Source organism: Oxyura jamaicensis, chromosome 4 (genome assembly GCF_011077185.1).
Source record: "Oxyura jamaicensis isolate SHBP4307 breed ruddy duck chromosome 4, BPBGC_Ojam_1.0, whole genome shotgun sequence".
NCBI classification, from domain to species: Eukaryota; Metazoa; Chordata; class Aves; order Anseriformes; family Anatidae; genus Oxyura; species Oxyura jamaicensis.
Window position 1 is genome coordinate 55,391,343 of NC_048896.1, and position 10,055 is coordinate 55,401,397.

Below are 10,055 nucleotides of genomic sequence, written 5' to 3' on the forward strand. Positions count from 1 at the left end.
CAGTTTGGCTCCCAGGCAGAACCAATCATGGTAGCAATTTACTGAAAAACATGATGAAATAATATCCTTAAAGCTGACAATGCCTGATGTTCGGAATTAATTAAAATATACTTTTGTTCATGCAATAGCATGAACTAGAATGCTCTGCCTTCCTCAAAAATACACAAATATTAGGAGCAGCTTCCTGTCAGCCAGTGCAAAAGGTACTTCGTGCCTTTGGACCTCAGTTCCAGGCACCAGCACCTTCCAGTTTCTACTTTATTTTTATTTTATTTTTTTCTTTTTTGGCCCACTTTACATTGGCTCTTTATTGCTCAAGTTAATCTGCTGGCTGGATTAAATTCTTGTTTTTAAATTTGAGAGGAAAATGGACAAAGAGAAATCCAAGAAGAAATTGAGCAAAGCATGACACGGAGGTGAAATCTTGTTTTCCACATATGGGGCCAAATGTGAAGTCAGTGGAGTAACTTTGAACTTACAGCAGTGGAGCTGAAAGCAGGATTTGGCCCCTGAAGTCGTGGATTACCAGATTTGGAGCCGAATGTCTGTAGTCCCATTTCAGCTTGGCTCTGAGAAAATATGAGTTCTGGACATGGTCCCAACAAGACGGGAATTATTTCAAACAATAATCTTTTTGTTTGCATAGCATAGGGTTTCACTTAGTTATAAATACATCTTTTAAATTAAATTTCCCTTGAAAAACAATGATTTAAGGAACAAAGTAGTTTGTTAAACTCGGGGCATTTTCAGTGAAATCTAGAACTTGGGGTGGGGGCTGTTGAAAGTCCAAACCACCGCTTAGTTTTGCCATGACCACAAGAATAGGATGTTCAATCACAAGCAGAGAGTAAGTTGGCCTCACAGTTGCCTTTGCTTTTCCTGTAACAAGACAAAAAAAAATCACAGGCAGCAATGACACAGATTTGTTTTTCTCTCTCTCTTCACTCAGAGAGGACAGGCAAACCATGGCCTTCAAAACACTTCATCTGTGGACCACACACAGAGTCTGAGGTTAACGCTATTATTGCTCCTTTGTCAGGCCTTTTTTGTCAGCTCTGCCAGATGAATTGTTCATTTCTTTATTAAATAAGATTCTTTTCCAGTAGCTGTCTCGCTTAACCTCAAAATAAACCCTTTCCCTAGAAGGGAAAGATCAGCTGTGTACAGTTGTCCCCGTGGAAAAATGGCAGAGAAAACATTTCACCAAGGGACATTAGAGAGGGCTCCCCAAACCCCTTACATTAAAGTTCAAACAAACAAAAACAAAATGTATTTTTCCTCTCACTTTGGGGCTAAAGAGTGAGCATATGGTATTGAGGCTGGACTCTGATTAACTCATTTCAGAGAAAACTGACCCTTCAAAAAGTAAAACAAAATAAGGGCTATTTATTTATTTATTTATTTTTACAAAATGTTAAATTCTTCTTAAATAGGTAGCTATCTATGAAATAGAAAAAAACTCTTTCTAGAAAGCCTTTCTGCTTTCTTCATGAAATGAGCAGCAACATCAGGGCAGTTACCTAAAGGGAAGATTTCTGCCCTGTGTCTTTGGAGCAGCTGTAACTTAAAGTATCAGCATTTCAAAGACTTCAGAAGGTTCCCTAAGACTTTCAGGCTATCATTACTTCTTGTTCGTTTTACAGTTCACTACTCTTATATTTGTACTGACTTTCTTCATTGCCCTGGGGCTAAGAAAATAATTTCTGGATCCAGGGATCCAACTTTCTCTTTTTTATTCTCTGTACGATAAATTTCCTTCTGGTGCAGCCTTTTTTTTACCCCTCCCTTTGTCTTCCTGTTTTCTCTCACCAGTTCTCTTCCTTGCATATTCACCCCTCGCTTATTCATCTGCCCTATTATACATTTTATTTCACCTTCAGTCTCCACTCTTTACCCTCTTCACAGAATCACGGAATGGTTGAGGTGGGAAGGGACTTCTGGAGGCCACCTGCTCCAGCCCCCTGCTCCAGCAGGGCCACCTCCAGCAGGTTGCCCAGGACCGTGTCCCGGCAGTTTTGGAAGATCATTGGAAATGCACCCAGCCCCAGCACTGAGGGGAGAGTCCCACTCCAGAATGGGGTGGTAAGTCTTGGTGTGCTTCTCGTGCTGTCTGTGTTCCTCGCAGAATGAGAGTGGGTCTCAGGCACGCTGATTTGGGGGGCAGAGAGGAAGACCCAGCCCTCTTCCACAGGGCGGAGATGTGCAGTCCAGTGCTGGCCTACCTCTGTCCTTGCACCATGGCAAAGATGACTTCCTAGGATGACCCATGAGGAAATGGCAGGGGATGTTCACATTTTTGTTTCTTCTCTGGAATAGGCAGATATACACAGGGCCTACAGAGACAAAGAGATGTTTCTTTGCACATCTTAAACTGCAGTCAAATTAGATTTCTTGGTCCCTTGCCCCAAGCATAGGTGGAAATTTCCATCCAGCCTGTGCAATTGGTATCAGGGTAAGTTATGAGGTGGAGCAATTCCTTGCAAGCTTCCCAGAAATGCTACTGGGGACCAGTATACCAGGGACCGGTGCTTCAGGGCCACAGAAAGTCTCACGGAGATTCCTCCCTCTGTTGGAGATCACAGGAACCTACTGCCCCATTCCTTCATGAACTTCAGCCTACTCAGTAGCACCAACTCGGTGTTTTAGAAGGGACACATTTAATCTGGAGGTTCAGATGTCACTTGGTGGGCCAAAGGTGAGCCCTAAATATTTCTGCCTTAATATTTGATAATGCCAAGGTGTATTTTAAAATACGACCTGCCAAAAGTCCCACGTGGCTCTCAGTAAGGAAAAGCTTGTGATCTGGATCTAACCACCATCACAAGCCATTTCAGGGATTCGGTTCTCTGTCAGATAGTCTTCATTTTTTATTAAAAGCTCTAAGACTTTCTATTATGTTTTTATTTCTGATCTGCCATCTTGCAGGCTTGCATTCTGAGTCACAGAGACACAATCAACAAAATATATAGCTATATAAAGAAGTCTATTATAAACCGTGAAACAAAGATTCAAGATGACAGAACATACTCACTTTTTCTGAGGCCACAATAGGAGATGTATAAACAAACCTGATTCCTCTTGTATTGCCCTGGCTAAGATTTTATAGATCTCTTCATTCCTCTCATCAATGCTTTGCTTAATGCTGGCTTTTCTTTCCTGGATCTAGTATACAGAGTTTTCCTGCAAGATCTCTCTCTGATGTGAATATAATTTTTCAATAGGTTTGCTTTTTATTATTCTCATGTTTCTAAATTTCATTGTGTTGCCTCGTAGATCTGTAGCTTTTACACCTGAAAATGTTCTCTTACTGCTGCTTGCACAAACATTTTATTGCCAAGAATGCTTCCTCTAAAGGAAGGACATTTTCTAAAGTTGGATGAATCCAGATAGTACAACTATGCAATCCAGTAAAGAAAAATAGCTCTTCCATCATCCTGTTAATTTTTTTAAAGCAGAAATGTAGAAACCCGATTTCATATTTTGACTCCTCTAGAGCACTTTAATCTATCCTTTTCATGAGAGAGAGACCGTATTTTGGTTACAAAACTCAGGAATTTCACTAAGTCTCTTTGAACAATAAAGGGTAGCTTGGCTAGTACACAGTACGTCCTTATTTCATTCCTGATCTCCTTATGTAACAGACCCTGCGACTCACATGCTTTTTCAAGTTTCAGAAGCCCTTCATGTTTCTTCCACGGGGCGAACAAAAAAACATTAGCATCTTTCTAGCAACTCTTGCTTAAATATGGCTGTTGAGAGGTAGGCAAGAAGGTACCCTATGGTTTCATGTGACTTATAGCTGCTGTGTGCAACATTTAATTATAAATAGGAGAAGAACTTGAAGAAAGTAGGCACGAACCCTGCAATGCTTATATTACTCTCCAGTCCCACTGGGAATCACGGCCACTCTGATACTCACTGTATTCACTCAGTACCTTTTGCTAGAAAACCCGTGACATTAAGCAGAGACACATTTCTGATGCCTGTGAGTAACAGTCAACGTACAAGGTTCAAGGTAAATGTAATTCCAGATGTGGTCTATGTTTAAATAGCAAACCTCAATACAATGTATACATACCATAGCCGTTAGGAGCCATTTTCATTCAATATCCTAGGGAGTTTCCCAGACTACGCAGCATACAGAATTTTCCCCACAGCAGAGCAAAGAATTAAATCATTTGTGTTATGATATAAAAACCCCAGAGAGCAGACGTTAAATGAACAATGCAGGCTCTGGGTGAGTCAGTTCTTAGCTCAAAATTGAAAGTTGAAAAGACAAGATGTTGAGGATGTCAGCTTTGGCTGACTTTTTATAGAATCAGCTGAAATATTTGGTTTCCGGGCAAAACAGGGCTGAGGCATTGTCAGAGGTGAGCACAGAGACAAACCCAGACAAGCTTAGGAACAAAGCGAGCCCTGTACTGTTCCAAACCATCTCCACACACTTTCCATTGGACGACACCGTGGCTAAATGAGAAGGTGCTGGAGCAGGCAGAAAATAGTAAAGAAAGAAAAAGAGAATGGCTTGGAAACTGAGGAACATAGGAGAGTTTCAAAAAAAGGATAATGCAGACCCAGCAGCAGACTAGAGGAGACATTAAGGGAAGGGGCATAATATAGGGTGTCCTAAGGCAAGAAATTGTGCACACGTAGCAGTCCAGTTTCCTACCAAACACTTCGTGCCACAATGGAAAGTTTTCCAAGTGCTTAAAGACTATTTTGGAGACTTCAGTGGGAGATGTGGAGATACTGCAGAGATGTCCTTTTGACCATCTCAGCAGAACTGTTCATACAGGTTGGAAGAGAAGCATGAACGTGCAGCCCAGACACCTGTCTCCTGAAGGAGGGAGGGAGGAAGTCTGTGGGTTGCGAGCCTGCCGTTAGCATCGCCTGATGTACCCTACACCCCATCGATCGCACAGCCTGCTTGTGGCTGCTCAGCCCCCAGCTCCCCTGTGAGCCCCAGATCTGGGGGGAGGAAGTGGTATGTTCTCTATGAGAAGGAAGCCTGGGAAAGCACCAGGCACAGAGGATACACCAGAGAGGCTGTTGTTAATAGCTCTTGACAAACAAAACTTTGGTCTCTTCAGGGCTTGTGCAGCTGGCTGTCTAGGTGTCTGGAAACTGGCTGAATGAACTCCCTGAGGAGGTACACGCAGTGGAGCTGGAGTAAGTGCATGATTTCCTTGATACTGAAGGCATATCATTCCTGTTCAGCAAAATGAACCGTGAAGTGACCATCAGAAACCCAAATGCCATCAGGAGGCATGCTCAGGTACATGTTAGGAAATCACAGATGTTCATCATGTCGCTGGAAAGTGCAGGAAGTGCAGCTGATGGCATGTTTCACTGGCAGGTCTGAAGGAAGCTGTGCTGTCTGTGGAGAACACCAGCAGATGAAAATGGAAAGCGTCTCACTGCATGCATCACAGGCCTCCACCACCAGCAGCTGACCACGGTGCGAGCAACGCCTGGTGATGGCAAGGGGGCTAGCCATGGGATTAAGGCAGCACAGCATTCTGTCTCAGTCACTGGCACAGCCCAACAAAACTTGGAGCCCATAAAAATGGATGGCAGGGACCCATCACTGAATGTGGTAAGAACAAAAGCCAAGCTATTTATTCTAACTAAAAGTAGGTGAGCAAATAGCCACTCTGAGCAGACTCAGCCAGCTCGGAATCCCATCGAAGCAGCCAAGGAGGACATTCCAGAAAAACTGGGGAAAAACTGGGAACAGCACGTTCAGCTACTTTTCCTGATGAAAATTTCCCTGAGTTAAAATAAAAACATGACATCTCAAAATGTCTGACCAAAAGGCTTGCTTTTCCCACAGGGCTTTGTAAATGCGAATTGCGAGAAGTTAGTGTTGTTGAAAGGAAGAGAACTGAATAATCTGAAACACGGTGCTGGCAAATATCCTTGTGTGACTGCTGGGTAGGGAAGGAGAGCGGCAACGTCAGGAACGCTGCTAGAGAAAGGTAGGCTCTGTTTTCCAGCACTGAGCAGCCCTGGACATACACCTGGATTACGTTGGACATAGCCATGGAAGTAACTGTGGGAAGCTGATCACAGCAAAGTATGAGGAGACAACCAGTAGAGAGGTGAAAGCAATTAACTCAGTGTTATCAGAAATATTTGTGCAGCTCGCAGAGCAAAGAACCCCTGAAAGAGCATAGGGAATGTTTGAGTGACACGAAGGGAAAACCAATCCACTAGGAGAATGGGAATGTAAAGAATACAATGACTTGCAGTTATTAGAGAGGATCTTTTATCAGATCACGGTATTTTATCAGCAGACCCATCTGTGGTTGACATATAGACACCACAGGCTGCCAAATTTACATTATGTACTAAATTATTTTATATACATATTTTTTTTTTTCATTCAGTAGACAGTTAATCTAACCAATTCTTGCCTAAGAATTTGTTAGCTTTTATTTATTTCATTTCTTATATTTTCATTTCAGTAGCATTTTGTGTAAGTAAATCATGGAGTCTGGTAACTGCTGGCTATCTCAGAACGCATGCATCTGTGTAAGAGAACTGAATCTATGTGAGCCTGAATATCCTTAATGGATAAAAGTTCTTGGCACCCATGAAGCAAAGGGAAATGTACTGGCTATAAAAATTGATGAAGCTAGCATTTTTGAATTTCTCACTTCTTAGAGATCTTTTCCAAAGAACTAAGGATTTCTTTTCCAACCAGTGGAATGTGGCTGAAAATGCGGTGTTGCAATAAGTGTCTATCTAGTCCAGGACAACAGGTTATGTTTTTAGGCATCCTAGCAAAAACTTTATTTATTTAAGCCATTTTTAAATACTATTTAGCCTTCTGCATGAACAATGACAGGAAAAAAATAAATATTAGTCCTATGAACAGCTATCAGATTTTTCTAAAGCCCTAACTGTAAAGGGAACTGAATTTCATCTAAAATACATTCAAACAGGTACTGATGCATTAAGAAAAAAATCTTTCTGTCTCTAAATCATTCATAGCTGGCATTGTCTCATCAGTGACAAATTATACTACGTTTGATGATACAGTGCTTGATGCTATACAAATCCCCAAATGGGGAAAATGCAATTTTATCCCATGGAGTTTCTCATCTAAAAGACAAAGCAGACAAGCCAGTATACAAGGACTAAATTCTGAAAATTCCATTTGCTTGTGCGTCTCTCTCCACTCTTTCTTTGGCTTGATGGTGGTCTGCAAGTGTTCCAAACCATATCTTGTAGTGATGCTCACATGGTGGTGGTTGAGTCCTCCCCCCCTGGCAGGAAATTAAACTCCAAGGGCTTCCACTTTGAACCGTGCAGAACTGGCTTTGTAATTTTGAAAAGATAAGCTTACTGGAAGGCAAAATCCTAAATTAAATAAAAAAACTTGTGCTTGTCATTAAGAAATCTTCATATAACTTTTGCAACACAGAAATATAATCACCATATCAACCACATCTGGAAGGTGCTTCGGTTTATTCAGGACGAGACACTGGAATGTGAATGTGGGCTAGGTTGGGCCATAATAAACTTTAAGAATGTAAATCAGGAGGATTGCAAATCTGTTATCACATATTTTTTCCAGAGACAAGATGAGAACATTTAGAAAAGAAAAGCCAAGCAAACCCTTAGGGTCAATTAATGCTGTTACACTATTGTTGAATTTGACTCAAAGATCAAAGTGCATCATTTACAGTAAATGAGCTTTTGTTTCTGCACTTAGATGTTGATCACTATTCTGCTTTTGATGCACTCTTTATCAGCACTTCCTTTTCCCAATTCTTTCTTTTCTGCACTGCATACCACTAGAAAAAATTTCTTCCAAAAAATTCTGTTTTCTCTGAACCCAACAAAAGTTGGAAGTAAAGAAATAGTGGGCTGATTTCCTGATGCAGATGCTGGGACAGCGTCTAGAAATGTAGGCTTTTAGGCAGAATCTTATGGCATTCCTATGCATAATTGCTGGTTTGCACTAGTTCGTCTCTGTGGCTCCTTCAGTGGGACCCTTCCCTCTGGCCCTTCTTCCAGCAGCCAGATACGCTTCCAGCAAATGTGAACTGAAGTTCGGGCTTTCCCAGGATGCAGATGGTAACTGTCCTCCCAAAACTCATCTCTGGAGCTGCTAGGCAGGTGGGAACAGACCATTTGGTTATCTTTTGATAATTGTATCATGGTCATATCTTCCTATCCTGTTTTCTGTTCTTGGTGGGCATGCCAAGGAGTTAGGAAGATGAAGTCCCCCGTGGACCTGTGAGACAGAGAAAGATCTCACTGATTCTTCCATTGACAGTTCATGGCCCTTCCCAGGTCTCTCATCCTGCCTCTCACTGTCAAGCTTGGACATTCCCCTCAGTATTACCTGTGCCAGAGCGGGGATACCATGAACAATGTGCCCAGCCTGAGGCCCACGGACAGCCCACTTAAGCTTCTCATCCAACATCCAGCAGTGCTGTGAGTGAAAACAGCCCCTGAAAGATGTAAGTTCTCCAAAACATTTATTTGCATATTTGAGAGTCCCAGATCACCAGGGCACTGTGCAGATTCAAAAGAACAGTTTCTCCTAAAGCACCAAGTCTTCTGAAACAAGAGGTTGTGTACCCCCAAATTTCTCCAAGCTCTGGAGTCACAGGAATTAGAGGTTTACAAGTCTGATTCCTGATGTTCCCTATTGCAAACTTGACTTTCAAAATGGACAGAAATGGACAGAGATGTAACATTAGTACACTGAAAAAGTTGTGTGCTGGTACCTTTTGTCCCATATTTTTCCTTTTCCTTGGAGAGTAAAGGTTTTAGTAATAATTATAGAAGTAGAATGGATATCACCCTCATCTATAAAGTGCTTAAGTACTGAAAAATATACCTGAGACATTAGGAAGTAAAAGAGGGTGTAGTCTATTTTGAAAGGCAGTTATCCAGTTCCAGGTGGTTGGAGGGCAAGATCAGAGCGTTCATTCATGATGTGGGTGGTCTGGACTGAGAGCTGAACTCTGTGCAAGGGAGTGGACTGCTCAGAGGGAGAAAGAAAGGTTGAACTTACTGCTTTTCTGCTTTATTCAGTTAAGTAAAGGTTATTCATGGAATATCCATAGACAAAGTTGTTTGTAGATCTGGCAATATTTAGTTTTAATTTACTGAAGACTTTTAGCAAGATCTTTGGGGAAAAAAAAAAGACAATTTTCAAAACAGGAGTGGCTCTGAAGTGGGTGCTCAGCTCTAAAACAATTCTGAATGTTGGAAAATCTCCATCCACAGCTTGTGGGCCTTGACAAGACCTATACCTTTTAAAAAATCTTGATTTTATATCCCCATTGGGCTCCCTCTGCTAGTTTATAGATTGTAACAGATTTTTGGGAGGGATGTGAGGGGAAGTAGTCTTCCTCTGGTGATGGCGTAACAGGAACCCCATCATAATGTTTTTTTTTTTTTTTTTTTTTTTAAATTAGCAAAAACAAGATTGTGGCCAATAGTTATAGATTCCAATCCATTACTCATAGGCAAAAATACTCCACAATCATATTTCTAGTTTTACAAGCAAAGCTTCTTCAACTGTATTTTAATCTACTTGGTCATTTATCTGTCAAAGAGAGGAAATTCTTCTTTTTGTTTAATTATCCAAAAAACTGTACTTCTGCACTCCATACATTATTTAAGCCTGAGACGAACTGAAGATGGGAGCAGGTGCATAACTCCTGCAGCATTGCTGAGAAACACCAGATCAAAGCCTCTGTTAAGATCACTGAAGAAAAGACCTGTTATTAGTGGCACCGATCCCATGCATGACAGCACTGACTTTGGCCCATCGTACTTCCAAGGTTATTAAAGCAAGGTCACTGAAGACAGCAGATAGAGAAAATGGAGACAATTAGCCTAGAGGAGCTCAGCTAGAGGAAGGGAATAGAGAAGCAAGTGCGCCATCCATTTCACTTGTAATATACCCTTACAAAATCAGCTGTAATTAGTCAAAAGTAATTAGTCAAAAAGCTGAAATAGGGCACTTGAGGCAAGTTTAAGGCTGGGATTTTGTTTAAAAATATATAAATTAATATTGCTGAAATTCT